This window comes from Dioscorea cayenensis, chromosome 10 (assembly GCF_009730915.1).
Source record: "Dioscorea cayenensis subsp. rotundata cultivar TDr96_F1 chromosome 10, TDr96_F1_v2_PseudoChromosome.rev07_lg8_w22 25.fasta, whole genome shotgun sequence".
NCBI classification, from domain to species: Eukaryota; Viridiplantae; Streptophyta; class Magnoliopsida; order Dioscoreales; family Dioscoreaceae; genus Dioscorea; species Dioscorea cayenensis.
In genome coordinates this window covers 15,464,701-15,477,506 of record NC_052480.1, presented here as the reverse complement: position 1 = coordinate 15,477,506, position 12,806 = coordinate 15,464,701, and positions in this window count along the sequence as shown.

The window sequence follows — 12,806 nt, the reverse complement described above, 5'->3', positions numbered from 1 at the left end:
GGTCTTGTAGTAAATCTTGTGTTTGCAAAACTTGATGTGTTTGATCTGCATAGTTGCTTAGGTAAAACTCGATGGGTGAAACCATAGTTATCTTCATAAAACTCGGTGTAGTTGAGAACCATAGTTGCAACATTGCTTTTGAGCACACATTAGAACCATAGAATGTACCTGGTAAATCATAAGAGTGAGTTAGCATTTCTTAGCGCATAGGAATCATTCCGGCCATTGTTCTCTTGTAGTTGACACTCGATCCAACTACCTGTTATCTTCATCTATTATTTTCCTTCTTCTTCTATAACTTTATTTCTTGTTATTAATCTAATCCTTAATTTAAAGTTAACTAGAGATCAGTGACAAGTCAGTACTTTGAGTCTAGTCCATGTGGTTCGACAACCCTATCCCTCACGAGGTACCACTGTATTATTTGTGTGCAACCCGTATACTTACGGAGGACACATCAGCCATAGTGAATAAAATAATGAAATTTCATACTAATAAAATTCTAAACAAGTAAAATTTCATGCTGAATGCAATGTAAATGATATAGAAAATATGGTCAGTTTAGCACTTATCATCCATCTCTCTCACAAGCAGGGTGATGTAGGGACCCAAGAACAACACTCATACCTAAGGGTCTATCCCTTGAAGGTAAATGGATAGAGCTACCTCATAAGCCAAATGAAGATGGAATCCGTCTATCATGCTCAGCAAGAAATTAAAGTCGCGCCTGTTCATGACCCTAATGTTGTCTCTTAGCCCTATAAGAGAACTACTCATAATAGATATACCTAAGGGCTGGAGAACAGAGGATGGTGGCCTTCGACCAGCATGGATCATAACTCTGGTCAATGCTCAGTCTGTGCCAATAATCCTCTTAGGGCTTTCTGAGTCACTGGGTAACCAATAAAGAATTATATGTAGGAGTTCGGGTGAAGCGGCATCAGACAGGCCCAACTAGATGGGTAACTTAGTGTAGCTCATCCCTTGAAGTGTCCCAAATAACTAGAACTGGATTGGGTCGCCATCGATGGAAACTCGCCTTACCATGTTTGAGCTCAAACTTGGGCAAGACCTTAAGCGGCAGCTCTCTGTAGGTGGTATAAGTGATGTTGAAAAGCTAGCACCATGAGGAGACGATGAGCCTCCCCAGCTAGTCCTACCTCCTGTTAGTGAAAATTCATCATTCCTAGCCTAAGGTCTAGCACTCATCATGTATGTTCCTTTATTTTTATTTGCTTAAGGACAGAAATTGCTTGATAAGTGTGGGGAGATTTGATAAGTGTTGAATATGCATATTTTTATATATCATTTGCACTACATCAATGATGTAATTTTATATGTTAGCTAATTTAAGGCATATCAGACCAAAACACAAGTTATAGAACATCACCACGGTCGTGGTCTAATCATTCTAGTGCATAGAACCCACAGGGAACAACATTATAGGAGCCACAACAACCCACATAATGCCTATGATAATCATGCACAATACTAAGAGTCAAATCTTGTAAGAGTGCAACTTATGGCCCAAGAAAATATTTGAGATCACATTGGCTTGAACAATGGTCATTGTGACCATGTGGCGAACTGAAGCTATAAATAACCCTAAGTTTTCTAATTTTAAAGGAGGATTTCTTTGCCGAATTTGGTGAGAGACGGCCAGATTTCTAGAGTGCAATGCGGCTGGAGATGAGATTCAACCTAATTTTAGCGGATTCCAATGAGTTTCTTAAGAGGAAGTCAACACGTATTGATAGTAAAGGGCGCGTGAAAACATTCAGCACCATTTTGACATCCTTGGGATCTTCTTAACCTCAGCCAACAAAGATCTATTGGAGAGAGTTAGTCTTAGGATTCTTAATGTTTTTTGTTAGAATGAGCCTTTACTGTAGCTAAAACCAGTCCATTATTGTACCTTATTTGGGCTAGTACTTTAGCACCCTGGTACTGTAGCAGCCCGAATTCTTCATTTCTTTCTTCTTCCTTCCTCCTTCTTTCTTTCTCCCATTTAGCAGAATCTTTGCTTTCCCTTAGAATTTTTCTGATAATCTTTTCTGGCGAACAAAAGCATCCATTGTCTTCCTCCCTTATTTGTGAGTATTCTAAGAACTTTGATCCAAGCTTTCAATCTGTATTTTGTTAGTATGTTCATTGTCTTTGAATTGTTTGAAAATCCTTGGTTTTGCATGATTGTGGATGATTTTAGGCTCAAATTGAAGCCCTTATTCTTGTTATTCATTTTTGTGGATGTTTGTAAAGAAATTTCTTGATTAGATGATGTAAATTATGAGAAAACCTTTGTTTTAGGGCCGGGTTTACTGTAGTTGTTCTAGTTATTGTGGCAGTAATGTAGCACCGATAAACTTTAGTTGTTTCTTTGATTTCATGGATTAAATTGGAGCTTAGACTCTTAGATATGCATTGGTAACCTAAAAATCTAGTTTTGAGCAAACCCTAGGATCGATTTAGGGTTGTTTGTTAGAGAAACTTAGGGTTGGTATTATTTTGTGCTAATTATTATTGGTGTTTTGTTGTGCTTTGGCAAGAAGGTGAAGCTTTGGCTCAAGGCAAGGAAGTAGCAGAGGATTAGCATTTAGGGAAGTGAAATCATCAAAGTAGTGAGTAGGATTAATTATGCATAATTCTACTAGGAAATTACATATATATATATATATATACACTATATTTCTTGAGTAAGGTCTTGGCTTTTATATTTGAATCGAGATGTTTATTACCTTGAAATGAGATTATTTATTGATGCTTCATATTTGCAAAGTAGTATTGCTCAAAGGAAAAGATTCCTGAATTGATACTCAATTTGTAAGTTGTAAATTGATTTGTGTTAAAACAAACTTAGGACATGCTTGTATGTCCATCATTTCCTTGTGGAAATGGTAGTGATTCTTGATTATTAAGTTTTGTGCTGGGTATTGGACTCCGTGTGGAGAATACTTGTATTATTTAGTTTGTATGTGGTATTCTATTGTAGTAGCCAGTCTTTACGGGCAACTTTGCAGAGGTGGCATAGTAGACCGGCTAATGTTTCATTGGTCCAGTTTAGGTGGGAATGTAGACCCCTGATTGGAATTCATTGGGGAGCCAAAGGCACCATACGGTGAACCAATGGGTTAACATCAAGGATATGAGTACCTTGATAGCTCTGAACCTAGTAGCTACCATGGCGAAAGTTTGGAGAGGTTTCTAGACCATTTCATGTTGGGTGTGTGTGTTAGGAGTTGAGTATTCTTCTGAGTTGTTGTTTCCTTGCTTTTAAGTGAGATTTATCTTATTGTATTTTTCTTTGTTTGTCATCTTCAATTTGTGGTGAGGGGACAAAGCCTAGTTGTCGCTCTTATGAGGGCAGCCTCCCATAAATTCGATTTGGCATGAGTATTATGATTACTTATTTCAAAACCATGTTATTAAGTTTGTTATACTTGTATTTGAAACTATTTTGGTTTATATGTTTTATGGTGAATGATTGGTTTCATGATTAACTTGATTTTCCTAATTTGGAACCCTATGTTTAGTATTTTGTGGTTTTGAAGTTGTAAAACCCTAGTTGAGATAGAATGCTACTTGACTCTATCTTTTTATATTACTGTATTAAAGTTTGCTATATTAAGTATTCATGCTCTAAGCTAGTTATCTTATTTGTAAAATACCATTTTGAAGATTTATGTTTATTGTATTTTGGTATATTTCTGGTAGAGTTGTACTAACCTCCCCTTACTGAGTAACTTTAGTTGCTCACCCCTCTTCCTCCTCCCAGGTTGTTGTAGGTAGTAGGTACAGCTATGTGATAGCGTGCTGAGCATTTACTACTGTCCTATATTATGTATTTTTTCCTCTCAATTCACGTGTGTTTATTTTGGTCATGCACATATTGTTGAGTCTTGGACCCACTAGTATGTAGAGAACCATATTGCATGGCTTAATTTAAGCAACTTATAAACTTTGGTGTATTAGCTTTATTATTTTTGTTAGTGTTGTTTCCCTATGCATTTGTGGACCCCTTTATTTTTGTATATCATTGTTGTTGTTGTTGTTGTTGTTGTTGTTGTTGTTGTTGTTGTTGTTGTTGTTGTTGTTATTGTTGTTACTTTCAATTGTGTATTATTATATTTCTATACTTTGTAGTAGTGTTAAGTATTGTTGTTTCCAGGATGTTAGTTAGCCTTGAGGTGCCTGAGGATTGAGTGGTGGCACGCCCGAATATGCGTGTAAACCGCAAGTGCACGGGTGTCGAAGTAATAATACCCAGGTGAGAGGGTAGTCGAATCCACAGGGAATAGTGCTTAGAACCACCAAGATTACTATTTAACTAGAATGAAAATATGTTGATAGTGATGTGAAAACAAACTCAATGCAAATGAAAATAAGAAAAGATAAAGGAGGCACAAGTAAAAGATAGGGGAGGCAATCTACAATAAATGGGGTACCCGGATATTGTTCCACCTAGGACAATCGTTTCAAGTGCAAAAACCCTATATTATGCTTCCTAACTAATGCATTAATGAATCGTGGAGATCCTTTAATACATGGTCCCAAATCTAAGATCAAACATGCCTAACCCTATACATGTCCCGGAGGAGAAATTGAATAACCTCTCAACCTCGCACTCGTATAGAATTGCAATGAGTTCTAGGGATTCCAAGTGATGAACCCTATTCCTATGTATAGACCTAATCCTTTGGTCCAGGTGGAAGGTCCCTAGCCACAATGAAGCCCTAGGTACTAAAATCACTTCAACGCTTCACTCCGTTGCACTCGCAACTAAGCCCCAGCGAAAGGTCATCCCTTAGCCCATTCACTCTACTATGGCCGCAAAGAACTCTTGGAACGTGGAGGTAGAATAGATCATACCGGAGGGGAAAGGGGACTTTTCGCTACCTTTCGACTCACCCTCTGAACCCTCTCCAATCTAGTTTTATCTAACTCTCGTGATGTGTCACTCATTCACAAGAGTTACCAACAAGAACTCTCAACCCTAGTGTCACTCTAGGGGAGTATTCAAACAATCCAGCCTACAAGATTGGAACTCACAATAAACATCAATTAATTGAAAGCATAATAAAGAGATTCAATGAAACGAATATATCCTAGGGTTCACAAATACCCAAGTATCCACTAGGGGTTTAGCTCTCCATGAAGCAAAATACAATAGATAATGAAATAAAAAGTAAAGAGATGCAATCCATGAATGAAAACCCCCTTGTGTTCATGTCGAAGGTCTTGTGGATCGGCCGCGTCTTCTTCAAAGGTCCCCTCGTCAAACCTAGGGCACACCTCGGCGGATCGGTGCCGATGAAAGCTCCCCCAATATCTCTCTTCCAAAGAAAACGCGGTGTTGAAGGCCGTCAAACCTCTCCAAAGCCTTGCCAAAGCCTTTCCAAACCCTAGTTGTCGGCGCCTCCAAAGATGGGGAAAGGTGGAAGAAAAGATAGGGGAAAGATGGAGAAATTGGGGCTGAATCGCGGCTTTTAAAGGGCTGGAATCGGGCATCCACACGGCCCTGTGGATGTTCCACACGCCCCTGTGGATTCTCTGAATTTCTGATTTTCTGCGGGCTGTGAACAGTAACTGCTACAGCAACTTGCTGCATCTTTTGCTGCAATAACTTGCTACAGTCCTCCGCCAAAAACACTCCCGAATCCACTTTTCATCGAGACAACATAAACGGGCACACGTTTATGCCGAAGATCACGTCGTTTCTTCAATAAACAGGTTCATTGGTGAAGATCTTGCTATCAATGCACAAGTCGGGATACACAAATGTGATAGCCCTTGTGCCCCTCCAAATCATTGTAATTGCTTGAATATATGGAGGTTGGCACACATTCACGTATCTTTGAGCCCAACTTGTGTCTTCACATTTGTTCCTGCCAAGATTTCATCAAATAGTGCATTCGCGATCTACTTTTGGCTTTTTTTCTTAAAACATAGCTTCACAACCCTACCTGCGCAAAAGAACACAAATACACATGTATTAGCACTTAAACCTGATAAAAGTAATGCTCATTGTAAGGAAAGAACACTTCGCATTCTTAACACACAAGCACTTATCAAGTGGTGGTGTCCCTCCTTGGGATTGTTGTGGCAGTTGTCACATCCCGTGGGCTCGAGGATTGAGGCATAACACTTTTCTTGTGGATTCTTTATTCTTTGATTATTATTCTTTGTCTATAAGAGGGCCCAATTCAAGGAGAATTATATGTCGATGTATTTAGGCAATATATTATTCTTTCAGGTTGATTATGATTCATTACATGTTTGCTTATTGATTAATGTGTTGATGCTGTGAGGAAGAGATTCTTATTCATTAGAACATCCATGCTTTGTTAGATTTATGCATATACTAAAAGATAAGGCATAGTTTTTCCAAATTATGATTTAATTATCCTTTTAGGTAGTGTTTGGTTCAATGTAACTATAAATATAGTGATTTTCAGTTACAATGTAACTAGAAATACATGGATTTTAACATACAATGCATTCAAATATGGTGTTTAGTTAGATATTGTTAGGTAATATCGTAAAAATTAAATAGCATCATCAAAGGCATGCGGAAGTAATAATAAATTTGTGATATGTTCTAATTGTTTTAATGAACACAGTAATTTAATTTAAAGGCCTAGAAAATTACCTCTTAATGTTTGAAAGCCTTTCCCTTGATGTGCTGAATGTCTCTCGGATTATCGTAGATCTTGTAGCGTCGAACGAAAGTCCCATGCCTCTAGATCACATGCTGGAATTAACAAACAATCTCCTCTTTTTTTTCCAAATAGTTGTTAGGGTTAGAAAGGAAGAGAGAGCTTGGGAGTTTTTTCTCACTAGAGAATTAATTGATTGATTCTAGGATTTGAGGGGAGTCATATTTATAAAGATTTCATAAAACATGATAAACATTATTCAATTATGATTCCTATTTGAAATATGAACCTTTATAATATGATAAACATTATTCAATTATGAAGTTCTATTCAAAATATGAACCTTCATAATAAATAAACATTATCATAGAAGTTATATTAGAAATATTAGTCCTAATGTAACTAAAACCACTTTTGTCGTTAAGTTTTTGTAATTTTGATTATCTATTCGACTCCATCGAATTTAAATCAAAATTTAAACTTAAGACAAAAATTCTAGACCAATTTACAATTTCAGTCATCCCATGAAGTAAAATTACAAATTGACAATTTTGCCCCTCCACTCAAAAACCAAACTGATTCTTTATCCCTTTAAGCGTGACCCCCTAGGTTTATTTGAATTGGCAATAAGAGGATACCAAAGGATGTGGGTGATACTTAACCAGCCCCGTTGCCTCACATCATAACCCAATCAAACACGAATGAGTAGATCATTATGAACCTTTCCGATTATGATTACCATGTGTATAAACCCTTCGGTCTTATATCCCAACCGAGTGAGAGCCATGTTAATTGCCAAACTCACTGAACTCGATCGTATGCTAATAACTATAGTAGGGTAAAATTACCAAACTACCCTTCGTGTCCCACATGATTAGTTTTACTACTTTGGCCAAGGTCTTCTAATCTCATATACTTATAATTGCATAAAATACTAACTCGTTTACTTCAGAGAGAATGAATTCCTTCTTGGTGATCACTCACAACTGCTACTTGCCTAACATAGTCATACTTCGAGGTCGGTTCTACCAAAAGGTAAACTAAGCCTACGTTCTAGTAGCAGACTAGTCGTCACAAATACATTGTGATCATGATACCTCAGGTCTAAGATCCACTCATATGACCATAACCAGTAATCCCAATCATTAACTGTCAAAGAGTAAAACCCATGTGATTAGTTTGCTGCGAGTCATGTTCGAATACACCAATCCCAATGATGTATTTATGACATATGCTCCCACTATTCAATAGTGTTCAACTAGCATTCTTTGTCAAAGTATATGTTATACAAATCCTTTCGAACTTTTAACGCCCAATTAAAGGTTCTCCGATTTGTGAACTATTTAAGTGTATAAGTACCAAACCCTTCTAGTGCTCTCCTATTTATCCCATAAAGAGTAGAAGGTTTAACTTAATACATATGGACTATGATATTCAAAACTAATTATAATGTCATCACAAGATTTAAATGAACATCAAAATAAATGCCTATAATAATAAGAATATATAATATAAATGAAATGCCCTAATACAAGTATCCTTTTTGGCATTCGAGGGCATAATCCTAATAGATATAACTGAAGATGTTGTATTATAAGTCTAAAAACAAGGAATTTATTTTTAAAATCCCTTATTGGATGTAATCTGAGTTACATGGATTTTTAAAATCCTATGAACCAAATACTAGATTTCAAAAAACCCAATAACTCAAGTTGTATATAACTCAAAATCCCTTTAAACAAACATTACCTTAATGGAGTTCTTGATCCTAAGATGGACATAGGAGGCTCGGTTGGAAAAGATTCCATCTCAAGTTTTTAGTACTTCAAACCTGGTTACTAAGAGATTGGGTATAGTAGGCCTCTGAATTCCCTCGGCCATCATTAGATAATATTGCCAAATATTTCATATCACGAGCCAGTGCTAAGGGAATCCCTATACAGGTACTCACTCCATCCAATTGCACCTCAAAGTTTCTTAATTATATATTAGTAGTTAATTTGTAGAAGTAAATTTACTTTGTTAGATTAATCACTGTATATGTTAGGCTATTGATTAAGTGAAAAAGCTGTCATATGAGCCTCTCACTGTTCACTGAGGAAAACGATCCTCATGCTTACTCACGGGGTATTACTTGATCATCCTTATACTTGCAAAGTTACACGCATTAGACCATTCACGTGGTTTGTGTGCGTAATGTATTAAGTCTAATAAATTACTATTCATAATGGGCCAAGATATCATGGGAGATCATGTTGTTGAGTTTGTTATGTTCAGTTATGTTCCACCTTATATTAGGTGATTTACTTTAGCTATTGGATAAGTAGAATATTTCCATTTTCCTATTTCCTCATTTTTCCTAGTTCTCTCTCTCTCTCCCTTGTCTTCTGTTCTGACCTACACCCATTATATGCATCTTGAAGAAAAGCTAGAGAAGACGTTTGAGAAGCCAGATAGTAATGGGGATTGGTGGTGATTAAGGTTAAGAGTGAAGTTTTGTTAAGTAAATAAAATTAATTAGAGATAAACTATTTTTGATTTAGTATTTCTTCATGTTTATGTTTTCGCTACCTCAAACTTCTTGCCTTAGTTTCTTATGAAAGAGTGGGCTAATTGTTATTGCTCTTAATTTCATGTTATATCTGTCTATATATCTTTTCACTTGTTTTTTGTGAGAACTTGTTAAAACTTTAATGACTTTGTTATAGCTCGGTGTTGTTAAAGGAAAAGAAATGAATGCCAATGGCCTTCAAGTATGATGCTTGAATGTTGTTCTCAATTTCATATTATTGCTTTGTTTTTGCGAAATAAATGATGCGCAACTTGGGACCAAATTTTGCTTCATTGAGAACCAGCCAAAAGAATGTTCTTTTAGGGGGTTACTAATCCCCTGAGACATGGATTTGAGAATTTAATGCCAAAAGTATCTTCTACCTTCGACCCTAAAAAGCCACAGAACAAACAATGAAATGTTGCAGCAAAATTGATTTAATAACCACAAAAAAAAAAAATGTTGTAGCAAAACTGATTCAGATTACTTAGGAGGAAAATCACACTTCTTATGCTCTAGAAAATAAGAAACAAAAGACTGGTGAAATGAAGTTGCTAAATGTGTTGCACGTACTATAGATTTTAATTTTGATATGTTTACAAACTAGGCTATCGGTACATGGCAAAATTTTACAAATTAAAATCATGCACTAAACTTCAATATGATTATATTGCCGAATTTATTTCTTAAGAAAGGATGCATTGCAGGGACGGAACCAGGATTTCATGGTAGAGGGGGCTGAAGCCTAAAGGCAAAACAAAAAAAATAAAAAGTAAAAAAATAATCTAACAAAATAATTATTTTAAATAAAGAATAATGTGCTAATATAACCAAAAATTTGAATATACATATTAAAAAAATATAAAGTATAATTTAAAATTTTGTTATTACCGATAGAAAATATTTGAGATTTTCAACAATTCAACTAATAAAAATACATTTCAAGTTTATATATATTTTTTTAAATATGGTAAAATTGACCATCCTCACTACAAACAACCAAACTATTGTTTATAAAAAAAACTTTTGTTGTTTCACTCTAGCATATATGTATATATGTTAGGCCTCATGATCAATTCAAACTTTTTTTAAATTACTAAAATTTGTATATAAGATTTATTTTATTAAAATTTTGAAATAATAGTAATTTTTAAATTAAAAAATAAAATGTGAAAAAAATGCACCAAGTGGGATTTGAACTTGGGTGGATCAAAAGATCCCAAACCTTACGGATAAACCCACTAAACACTCAAGCACACCCACACTCCACACTTTCATATGTCCAAAATATTGTATTTTACATGAAATTAAGTATAGAAAAATCGAAAACCACAAAATCTTATATTGTTTAAAAAGTATTTTGTCCGGCGCCGAGGGGGGGCTTCATCCCCTGCTAGCCCCCCCTTGGTTCCGCCCCTGATGCATTGGACATATTATTACCAATGAAACTTAAAGAGGAAAAGACCACTAATTGCATAGTAGATTTTGTCAAAGGATAATAATTGAAAATAGAAGTTACATGAAAAAACTACAGCTAAAACCATGCACATGGAAACTTTCGTATGAGCAAAATATATTTCATTTCTTAATAGACGATGGCCTAGGGAACATTGTCCATGGAAAAATTAAGGAAGGTAGAAGGAACCAACTACTAGCGCCAATTTAGTCTAAACCAACTATAGGAAAACTCAATGGAAATTTAATCCAAGAGAAGATAAACTTCATGAATGCTATCTAAGAAAACAACACTTTCAAGGCCCTAATAAAAATAAAAAAAGGTGGAAGCTTCTCATAGGAATCCCCAAAGGCCTTGAAATCATCATTAGTCGTATGGTTAAATGCCATCATGATGACTTGCACTTGCATTATCAACAAATTAACAAATAATACCCTTACACATAAAAGAAGCCTGTAAATAAGCAAATTTATAAATAATCAAATATGAACCTCCTCAGACATGACTGTAATCAAAATATTTCTCCATATCCAATGATTGTAGGAAGCTCTCAATATATGAATTAGACTACATAATTCAACAAAGTGGTCACGCATAATGATGTGAACAACATAATGTATGGAGATGTCATCACAACTTTGATTCAAAGAAGAAGGGTTTCTCATAATTCTAGCTTTTTAATCTTTTCCATGATCTAAACTAGTTTTCCCATAGAATTCAGTAGCCTTTCAAGTTAATTTGAGTTGATGAGAAGTAACTTTGCAAGATCAATTCTATCTTAATCTATTAGCTTGAACTCGAACCTAAAAATTTGAATTTTTGAGAAGCCCAATTTGAATCCGATAAAAATGGTTTAGTTTACTAAACTTTTTTTATTTGATATTTACAATCAAAAAAATTTGAGTTTTTCTTGTCCATACGGCCATACCAAGAATTAGAATGGAGGAAGAGGAGGTGGAGAAAGTTATTTCTCTCACAAGTAACCTTGTATAACCCCTATTAAAATGGATGTGAATTGGTACTGTAATAGGGTATTTCTAACCTTTCAAAAATTAAACAGGCTCTGTTAACATGAAGGACTTAAAAATATTGCAACTGAAAAATACATTGGATTGTCTTAGTAACTATTGGAAAAGAAAGAAAGATAACAAAGACCTATAAAAAACAAATCAAAGTTAATCTTTTTAAATTTAAAATTCAATTTTATAATTAATTTCATTATTTTTATAAGTGAAAATTGCCAAAAACACCCTTTAAGTTTGTAAAATTGCCAAAAACACCCCGTTAGTTTTACAATCCCCAAAATCCCCCTCCTTTTAAACTCTATGTTTTTCAAACCCCCAAACCCTGTAACGGATGTGAACGGAGTGAGTTTCAAATTTTTTGGACGAAAATGCCCTTGCATGGGGAGTCGTGGCTGCAGCCATCTCGGCGATTTGAGAGGAAGTGGGCAGTTTTCCATAGGGTAATCCCTAGAGATGAATTTATTGGAGCCTTTTACTTGCTTTTTCTCAACTCACGTCTTCAGCTTTTCCATTTCCAGTTGTCTCGAAGTTGTCTCTACGCTGAAGCCTCCGTAATTGGCATTTCATCGACTTTTTCCCTTTCCACGGTATCTCGAAGGAGAAGTCCCCTACGCAACTAGTTGGCATTTCATCAGTTTGCAATCTAAGGTATTGAGTATGGTTTTATGTTAAGCTGTTACATTACAAAGAAAGATTTTTTTCGGTTTTGTTTTTGTGATCCTGTTTTTGTTGGAAGATATTGAAGTCTGCGAGGGATTTCTCAGGTGGGGTTTTGTTAGTCTGCAGGGAGATTTCTCGTGGGGTTTTTGTTTTGTTTTTGCATTTTCATATGTATACACTATCGAAATAGTTTTTTCGATTGTTATGATTTGTGTAATATTTATAATGTACATTTCCCCTTTCGTTTGATATGGTTGCAGTTTTACAAAGGAGGTTGACGTTTAAGAAATGAGATGTTACAGTTTAAAATTTGTTGTCTCTGTTTAAGTATTCTCATCTCTGTTTAAAAAAATGGGTCTCTGTTTAACATTTTATATCACTGTTTAATAACTGAGAGTTTACCGTTTAAAACCTTATATTTCCGCTAAAACTTTTTGTCGATACTACATGTTGAATGTGTT